The sequence below is a fragment of the Leptodactylus fuscus genome, chromosome 6, assembly GCF_031893055.1.
Source record: "Leptodactylus fuscus isolate aLepFus1 chromosome 6, aLepFus1.hap2, whole genome shotgun sequence".
Taxonomy (NCBI): domain Eukaryota; kingdom Metazoa; phylum Chordata; class Amphibia; order Anura; family Leptodactylidae; genus Leptodactylus; species Leptodactylus fuscus.
Genome location: NC_134270.1, coordinates 73,347,455 through 73,355,863, shown reverse-complemented (window position 1 = coordinate 73,355,863; position 8,409 = coordinate 73,347,455).

Here is an 8,409-nt window from a genome sequence, read left to right as displayed (position 1 = left end):
TGCAGACATCAGAACTTTGGGACTGTTCATATCAAGAGATCAGTTTCACAGTTCTGTGACTCTAGTTGTCACAATGATTCCATGGAAACCAGGACTAGGAAGGCGGCCATTTTCAACCCACAAGATCAGCTGCTCAATCAAGATCGCCAGTGCTGAGGTGTCCTGCTTGTGAATTAGGAGGGAGAAGTCTGTACAGGATCAGCCGAGCCCTGACCAGAACGGCATCACAGTTACTGAAGGATTTAGGAGGACTGGGAGGGAAGTCAACATTTGTGGCTGGAGGATCGCTGTAAGGTAGGCGAGAGCTGGGGTAGAGCTTCACCTGTCCCCAATGGGTTACCCAGGACTCAGTTGGGCGGCCCATTGATTGAGTGTAGTCTAATGAATTCTGCCCCTGTAGCAATGACAGTGGGGTATGGGCAGATAGCTTAGTCTCAGGGGGCTTGTCATGTGGGAATAGGTTTCCAAAACAGACAGTTGCTTTAATAATTTCTGGGGAGATTGAGAGGGACAGTCCTCGGTTCCTTAGTGGGCCTCAGGGGTGGAGGATAGGTCAGTAACATTGAGTCCTGCTTATTGAGCAACACAGGGGTAGAGGGAAGCAGGAAGGAATGGCAATATGTTTATTACTGTATGGGGTATATGTCTGACATTAGATATATGCATACATGTTTCTCTCATTCTATAAGGTGGTATGTAGAGAATGCATCTGTCATTGTACATAAGACATATATTTACTACTGTATATTAGGGCATGTGTTGGTATTAAGACATATGCCTTACACCAGGGGTAGGGAACGTACGGCTCTCCAGCTGTTGCAAAACTACAACTCCCAGCATGCATACTGGCTCTGCTATTCTTGGAACTCCCATGGAAGTGAATGGAGCATGATGGGAGTTGTAGTTTCACAGCAGCTGGAGAGCCGAAGGTTCCCTATCCCTGCCTTACACTGTATAATGTCTGTCATTACATACATATATATATATATATAATCTCACTATATATAATGGTACGGGCATATTATTATATATGGGGGTATATATCTTACATTGTTTATAGAGCTTGTGTATGTTACTATATATTACGGTATTTGTCTATATTGGGACATGTGACTGGCACTGTATATGGGGGTATTTGTCTGTCATTATATATATGGATACAAGTGTCTCTCACTATATATGGTGATATATGGATATTAGTACATATAGGGGCATGTCTCTATTATTCTATATTGGGCATGTGTTTGTTCTGCACATTAGGGCATGTTTTTTACACTGTATATGGGGGCATATGTCTGTCAATATATATATATATATATATATATATATATATATATATATATGAGGGCATGTGCCTCTCACGGTATAGGATGACATTTGAATATCACTGTATTTAGTGACATGTATATGTCATTGTATATATGGTGACATGTACCTCTCACTGTATACGGGGGCATGTGTCTGACATTGCATATAGCTTCATATAGTCATGACAATATGTGAATATGGATGTTAAAAATGTAGTAACTATAAGCTCCTGGACCCCAATGTAAAATGTGTAGTGGCTCAATTGTATATTTACAAGGATTTGTTTCTTCATACATGACAGAGGGGCCATCTGGGCCGCCCTGCAGGTTTCAGGGCCTGTATGAGGTTGCAACCTCTCTATAGATATGAACCTGGTTGTAAATTTTAGACAATTTGAGACCTAAAGGGTTAAAAAAAGAAAGCCGTAAACGGGCAAAAAGAAATGCAAGAGGTGTAAGAGATCTAAAGAAATGGTGCCCGAATGAGGACCAAAGAAATGGTGCCTGAGTGAGGCCCAAAAAAAATGGTGCCCGAGTGAGGACCATATAAATGATGCCCAAGAGAGGCCTAAGAAATGGTGCCCAAGTGAGGACCAAAAATGGTGCCCGAGTGAGCACCAAAGAAATGGTGCCTGAGTGAGGACCATATAAATGATGCCCAAGAGAGGCCTAAGAAATGGTGCCCGAGTGAGGACCATAAATGGTGCTCAAATGAGGACCAAAGAAATGGTGCCCAAGTGAGGACCATATAAATGATGCCCAAGAGAGGACCAAAGAAATGGTGCGCAAGTGAGGACCATATGAATGATGCCCAAGAGAGGCCTAAGAAATGGTGCCCAAGTGAGGACCAAAGAAATGGTGCCCAAGTGAGGACCATAAATGGTGTCTGAGTGAGGACCAAAAAAAATGGTGCCCGAGTAAGGACCAAAAAAATGGTGCCCGAGTGAGGACCATATAAATAATGCCGAAGAGAGGTCTAAGAAATGGTGCCCGAGTGAGGACCAAAAATGGTGCCCAAATGAGGACCAAAGAAATGGTGCCCAAGTGAGGACCATATAAATGATGCCCAAGAGAGGACCAAAGAAATGGTGCCCAAATGAGGACCATATAAATGATGTCCAAGAGAGGCCTAAAGAATGGTGCCCGAGTGAGGACCAAAGAAATGGTGCCTGTGTGAGGACCAAAAATGGTGCCCGAGTGAGGACCAAAGAAATGGTGCCTGAGTTAGGACAAAATAAATGGTGCCCGAATGAGGACCATATAATTGATGCCCAAGAGAGGCCTAAGAAATGGTGCCCAAGTGAGGACCAAAAATGGTGCCCGAATGAGGACCATATAAATGATGTCCAAGAGAGGCCTAAAGAATGGTGCCCAAGTGAGGACCAAAGAAATGGTGCCCAAGTGAGGACTAAGAAATGGTGCCCGAGTGAGGACCATATAAATGATGCCCAAGAGAGGCCTAAGAAATGGTGCCCGAGTGAGGACCATAAATGATACCCAAGAGAGGTCTAAGAAATGGTGTCCAAGTGAAGACCAAAAGTGGTGCCTGAGTGAGGACCAAAGAAATGGTGCCCAAGTGAGGACCTAAAATGGTGCCCGAATGAGGACCAAAGAAATGGAGCCTGAGTGAGGACCATAAATGATGCTCAAGAGAGGCCTAAGAAATGGTGCCCGAGTGAGGACCATAAATGATGCCCAAGAGAGGCCTAAGAAATGGTGCCCAAGTGAGGACCATATAAATGATGCCCAAGAGAGGCCTAAGAAATGGTGCCCGAGTGAGGACCATAAATGGTGCCGAGTGAGGATCATATAAATGATGCCCAAAAGAGGTGAGGACCAAAGAAATGGTGCCCGAATGAGGACCATAAATGATGCCCAAGAGAGGCTTAAGAAATGGTGCCCGAGTGAGGACCATAAATGATGCCCAAGAGAGGCCTAAGAAATGGTGCCCGAGTGAGGACCAAAAATGGTGCCCAAGTGACGACTAAAGAAATGGTGCCCGAGCGAGGACCAAAGAAATGGTGCCTCAGTGAGGACCATATAAATGAAGCCCAAGACAGGCCTAAGTAATTGTGCCCAAGTGAGGACCAAAAATGGTGCCCGAGTGAAGACTATATAAATGAGGGGCCTAAAACATATGGTCAAAACAAGTTGAGTTCTAAAGGAGCCAAAAGATATGGTGCCCTAGTTTGGCCAAAACAAAAAAAGTCCTACAAGGAAAAAGGAATTGCACCATTTAATAAGGACAAATAAAGTAAAACAGTGTTAGATATATTAAGTTGAATGTAATAGCTTTTTTCATTCCAAATCTTGTCCTTCATTGAAGATATACAGTCCTATGAAAAAGTTTGGGCACCCCTATTAATCTTAATCATTTTTAGTTCTAAATATTTTGGTGTTTGCAACAGCCATTTCAGTTTGATATATCTAATAACTGATGGACACAGTAATATTTCAGGATTGAAATGAGGTTTATTGTACTAACAGAAAATGGCAATATGCATTAAACCAAAATTTGACCGGTGCAAAAATATGGGCACCTCAACAGAAAAGTGACATTAATATTTAGTACATCCTCCTTTTGCAAAGATAACAGCCTCTAGTCGCTTCCTGTAGCTTTTAATCAGTTCCTGGATCCTGGATGAAGGTATTTTGGACCATTTCTTTCTACAAAACAATTCAAGTTCAGTTAAGTTTGATGGTCGCCGAACATCGACAGCCCGCTCTCAAATGATCTGAAAACAAAGATTGTTCAACATAGTTGTTCAGGGGAAGGATACAAAACGTTGTCTCAGAGATTTAACCTGTCAGTTTCCACTGTGAGGAACATAGTAAGGAAATGGAAGACCACAGGGACAGTTCTTGTTAAGCCCAGAAGTGGCAGGCCAAGAAAAATATCAGAAAGGCAGAGAAAAAGAATGGTGAGAACAGTCAAGGACAATCCACAGACCACCTCCAAAGAGCTGCAGCATCATCTTGCTGCAGATGGTGTCACTGTGCATCGGTCAACTATACAGCGCACTTTGCCCAAATAGAAGCTGTATGGGAGAGTGATGAGAAAGAAGCCGTTTCTGCACGTACGCCACAAATAGAGTTGCCTGAGGTATGAAAAAGCACATTTGGACAAGGCAGCTTCATTTTGGAAACAAAAATTGAGTTGTTTGGTTATAAAAAAAAAAGGCGTTATGCATGGCGTCCAAAAAGAAACAGCATTCCAAGAAAAACACATGCTACCCACTGTAAAATTTGGTGGAGGTTCCATCATGCTTTGGGGCTGTGTGGCCAATGCCGGCACCGGGAATCTTGTTAAAGTTGAGGGTCGCATGGATTCCACTCAGTATCAGCAGATTCTTGAGAATAATGTTCAAGAATCAGTGACGAAGTTGAAGTTACGCCGGGGATGGATATTTCAGCAAGACAATGATCCAAAACACCGCTCCAAATCCTCATGCATTCATGCAGAGGAACAAGTACAATGTTCTGGAATGGCCATCCCAGTCCCCAGACCTGAATATCATTGAACATCTGTGGGATGATTTGAAGCGGGCTGTCCATGCTCGGCGACCATCAAACTTAACTGAACTTGAATTGTTTGTCCAAAATACCTTTATCCAGGATCCAGGAACTGATTAAAAGCTACAGGAAGCGACTAGAGGCTGTTATCTTTGCAAAAGGAGGATGTACTAAATATTAATGTCACTTTTCTGTTGAGGTGCCCATACTTTTGCACCGGTCAAATTTTGGTTTAATGCATATTGCGCATTTTCTGTTAGTACAATAAACCTCATTTCAATCCTGAAATATTACTGTGTCCATCAGTTATTAGATATATCAAACTGAAATGGCTGTTATAAACACCAAAATATTTAGAACTAAAAATGATTAAGATTAATAGGGGTGCCCAAACTTTTTCATAGGACTGTAAGTATATAAATGTTATTATACAAATGAGTAGTCTGGAGCACCAAGGAAGTCTCCATTACTCCCATCCACTGTGTTATGATTGGCCGCTTGCTGGAGTCTTACCTGGCCCTGAATCCTTTTGGTCGTGCTGTAATCCTCACTATTGGCATATTCACAGAACCGTCCTGACCTGGTATTTAATGAGTGGTTCTGCATGTATGCTGATAGTGAGACTCAGTGGGAATTCAGAGCTCGGCCCAGACTTCTCATTTGCATTAACCATATTTACTGTATAAACTTATCTCTGCAGTGGGGGCCCAGATTTGCTGAAATATATGGTGCCTTAGTGAAGACCATACAGATGGGGGCCTACCCTATATACTCGAGTATAAGCCTAATTTTTAAGCACAGTTTTTGTGCTGAAAATGCCCCCCTCAGCTTATACTTGAGTCAAGCAAATAAAATAAAATGGGGGGGGGGGGTCCTTTCCCTAGAAAACATATAAAAGTAGAAAATGACTGTGAAACACATACAGATTAGGTATCCCTGTGTCTGAAAGTGCCTGATCTACTGAATATAGGATCTGCAGGGCTCCTCTTCCGTCAGGAAGGGGTTAATAGGAGCACTGCAGATACCCTATATTCAGCCAGGCTGAATTCCACGTGGGGGAGAAAAAAAAAAAAAGTCCTCAAGCTCGGGGAAGGGGCAGACAGACAACCAAAACACCCCCTCTCCTTTCCCAGCACTCAGCAACTTCTGCACCCAAAAACCATTTTAATTTTTGAAATTTTCCAGTAGCTGCTACATTTCCCCCCTAGGCTTATACTCGAGTCAATAAGTTTTCACAGTTTTTTGTGGTAAAATTAGGGGGTCGGCTTATATTTGGGTCGGCTTATACTCGAGTATATACGGTATACACTTGATGCCCTAATAAAGGCAAAAACAGATGGTACTGTAAAAAGGCCAAAAAAAATTAAGTCTTTAGCCCCTTATGATTGCAGTCTATCCTGGGAATTAAAGGGGTTATCCGTTTTCTACTGTAGCGGTAGATTTTTGGCACTGCAGCACTAAAGTCTATGGGACAGTCCTACCCTACTGGCTCCTACCACTGCATTAGAAATCGGATAACCCTGAATATAAACAAACAAATAATACCAAGATAAGGATAGGTCATCAATAGTAGAAAGTAGATAACTCCTTTAAAGGGCTTGTCCACTATCAGACCAATATTGAGAGACCAATGTTATCGCTTGTATAATGAGAAGTTGTACAATTTTCCAATATACTTTCTGTATTAATCCCTCATGGTTTCCTAGATTGTTGTTATTCATTCTGCTTACTGCCAGTGGATAACAATCAGTCCATGGTCATGTGATGTAAAGCCCATGGTTATATGATATATAAGGTCTTTGGTCACATGACCATGGACCGCATATAATATAATTTTTATCTAATGGAAGTAAGAATAAATGACAACAAGCAGAGATCTAGGAAAATGTAAGGAATTGATAAAAAAAAAAAAAAAAAAAAAAAAGCAAAAACACTGGAAAATTGTATAACTCTTCATTATACAAACAATAACATTGTTCTCACTATATTGGTCTGAAAGTGGACAACCCCTTTAAAGTATTCAGCAGTTTTTTACTGTTGTTTTCTTACCATCCCATTCTGAGACACAGAACTTTTTACTTTTTGCATTAACCTCTTGAGGATACAGCATTTTTCCTTTTTGGCAGTTTTGTTTTTTGACTCCCTGCCTAATAATAGTCACAGCTTTTTTATTTTTCCATTTACAAAGTCGATTGATTGCATTTTGTGGGATAAACTGGACTTCGTATTTAGTATTCCACATAATAGGAAATTAAAAAAAAAATTCTGAATGGGATGTTATGGGAAAAAAACTGCAATTGTACCAAATTTATATAGTTTTTTTATGTTGTAATACATTTTTAAAAAATTATTTGCATTGTTGTATTCATGGAAATGGCATGTTGTCGTTTTTGTTGATACCATTTTGGGGAGTGTCCGGCCTTTTGATCACTTTTGATTAAATTTTTTGGTTCGCGAAACCGCAAAAATAACAACTACCGTATTTTACGGACTATAAGGCGCACTGGACTATAAGCCGCATTGCCCATGAGCGCCTTATAGTCCGTCTCGGTTCATATATAAGGCGCACCGGACTATAAGCCGCAGTCCGGTGCGCATTATATGTTATTGAAAGCGCCGGCAGGCAGACTTTGCCAGTGGCCGCTTAACCCCCCGCGTGCCAGCCGCTTCTATTGGAAGCGCTCGGCAGGCGAGGAGGGGCTCTATCAGCAAAATCATGCTGATATAGCCCAACCGTAAAAGTCATATTAAACTACCCCCCCCCCCCATTTTAAAATAAAAGCCTGAAACAGAATGTGAAACTTACCGAGCGGTGCAGGGTGGGCGGGCATTCAGGCCTCCTCTTCCTCCGATGTTCCGTCCTCCTCCTCCGCCGCTCGCTAACTGATAATGGCCTGGGCGCATGCGTAGCTGTAGTAGAAGCATTATGATATTGCGCATGCGCCCCGGCCATTATCAGCGAGCGCCGGAGGAGAAGGACGGAACATCGGAGGAAGAGGAGGCCTGAATGCCCGCCCGCCCTGCACCGCTGGGTAAGTTTCACGTTCTGTTTCAGGCCGGCGTGACAGCAGGGCTGCCGGACACTTCCCATTCATTTCTATGGGAGCCGGCATGCGAGCGCTCCCCATAGAAATGAATGGACTGCTTTTTTCCATTCATTTCTATAGGGAGCGCTCGCATGCCGGCTCCCATAGAAATGAATGGGAAGTGTCTGTCCATTCATTTCTATGGGGAGCGCTCGCATGCCGGCTCCCATAGAAATGAATAGGAAGTGTCCGGCAGCCCTGCTGTAACGCCGGCGTGTACGGCTGTGATTACACGCCGGCGTTCTGTAGTGTGAATGCACCCTTAGGGTGCATTCAGACTACGTAACGCCGGGCGTGTATGAGAGCCGTACACGCCGGCATTACGGCAGACTGCCGAACACTTCCCATTCACTTCAATGGGAGCGCTCGTAACAGCGGCGTTTACGAGCGCTCCCATTGAAGTGAATGGGAAGTGTTCGGCAGTCTGCCGTAATGCCGGCGTGTACGGCTCTCATACACGCCCGGCGTTACGTAGTCTGAATACACCCTTACGGTGCCTTTTA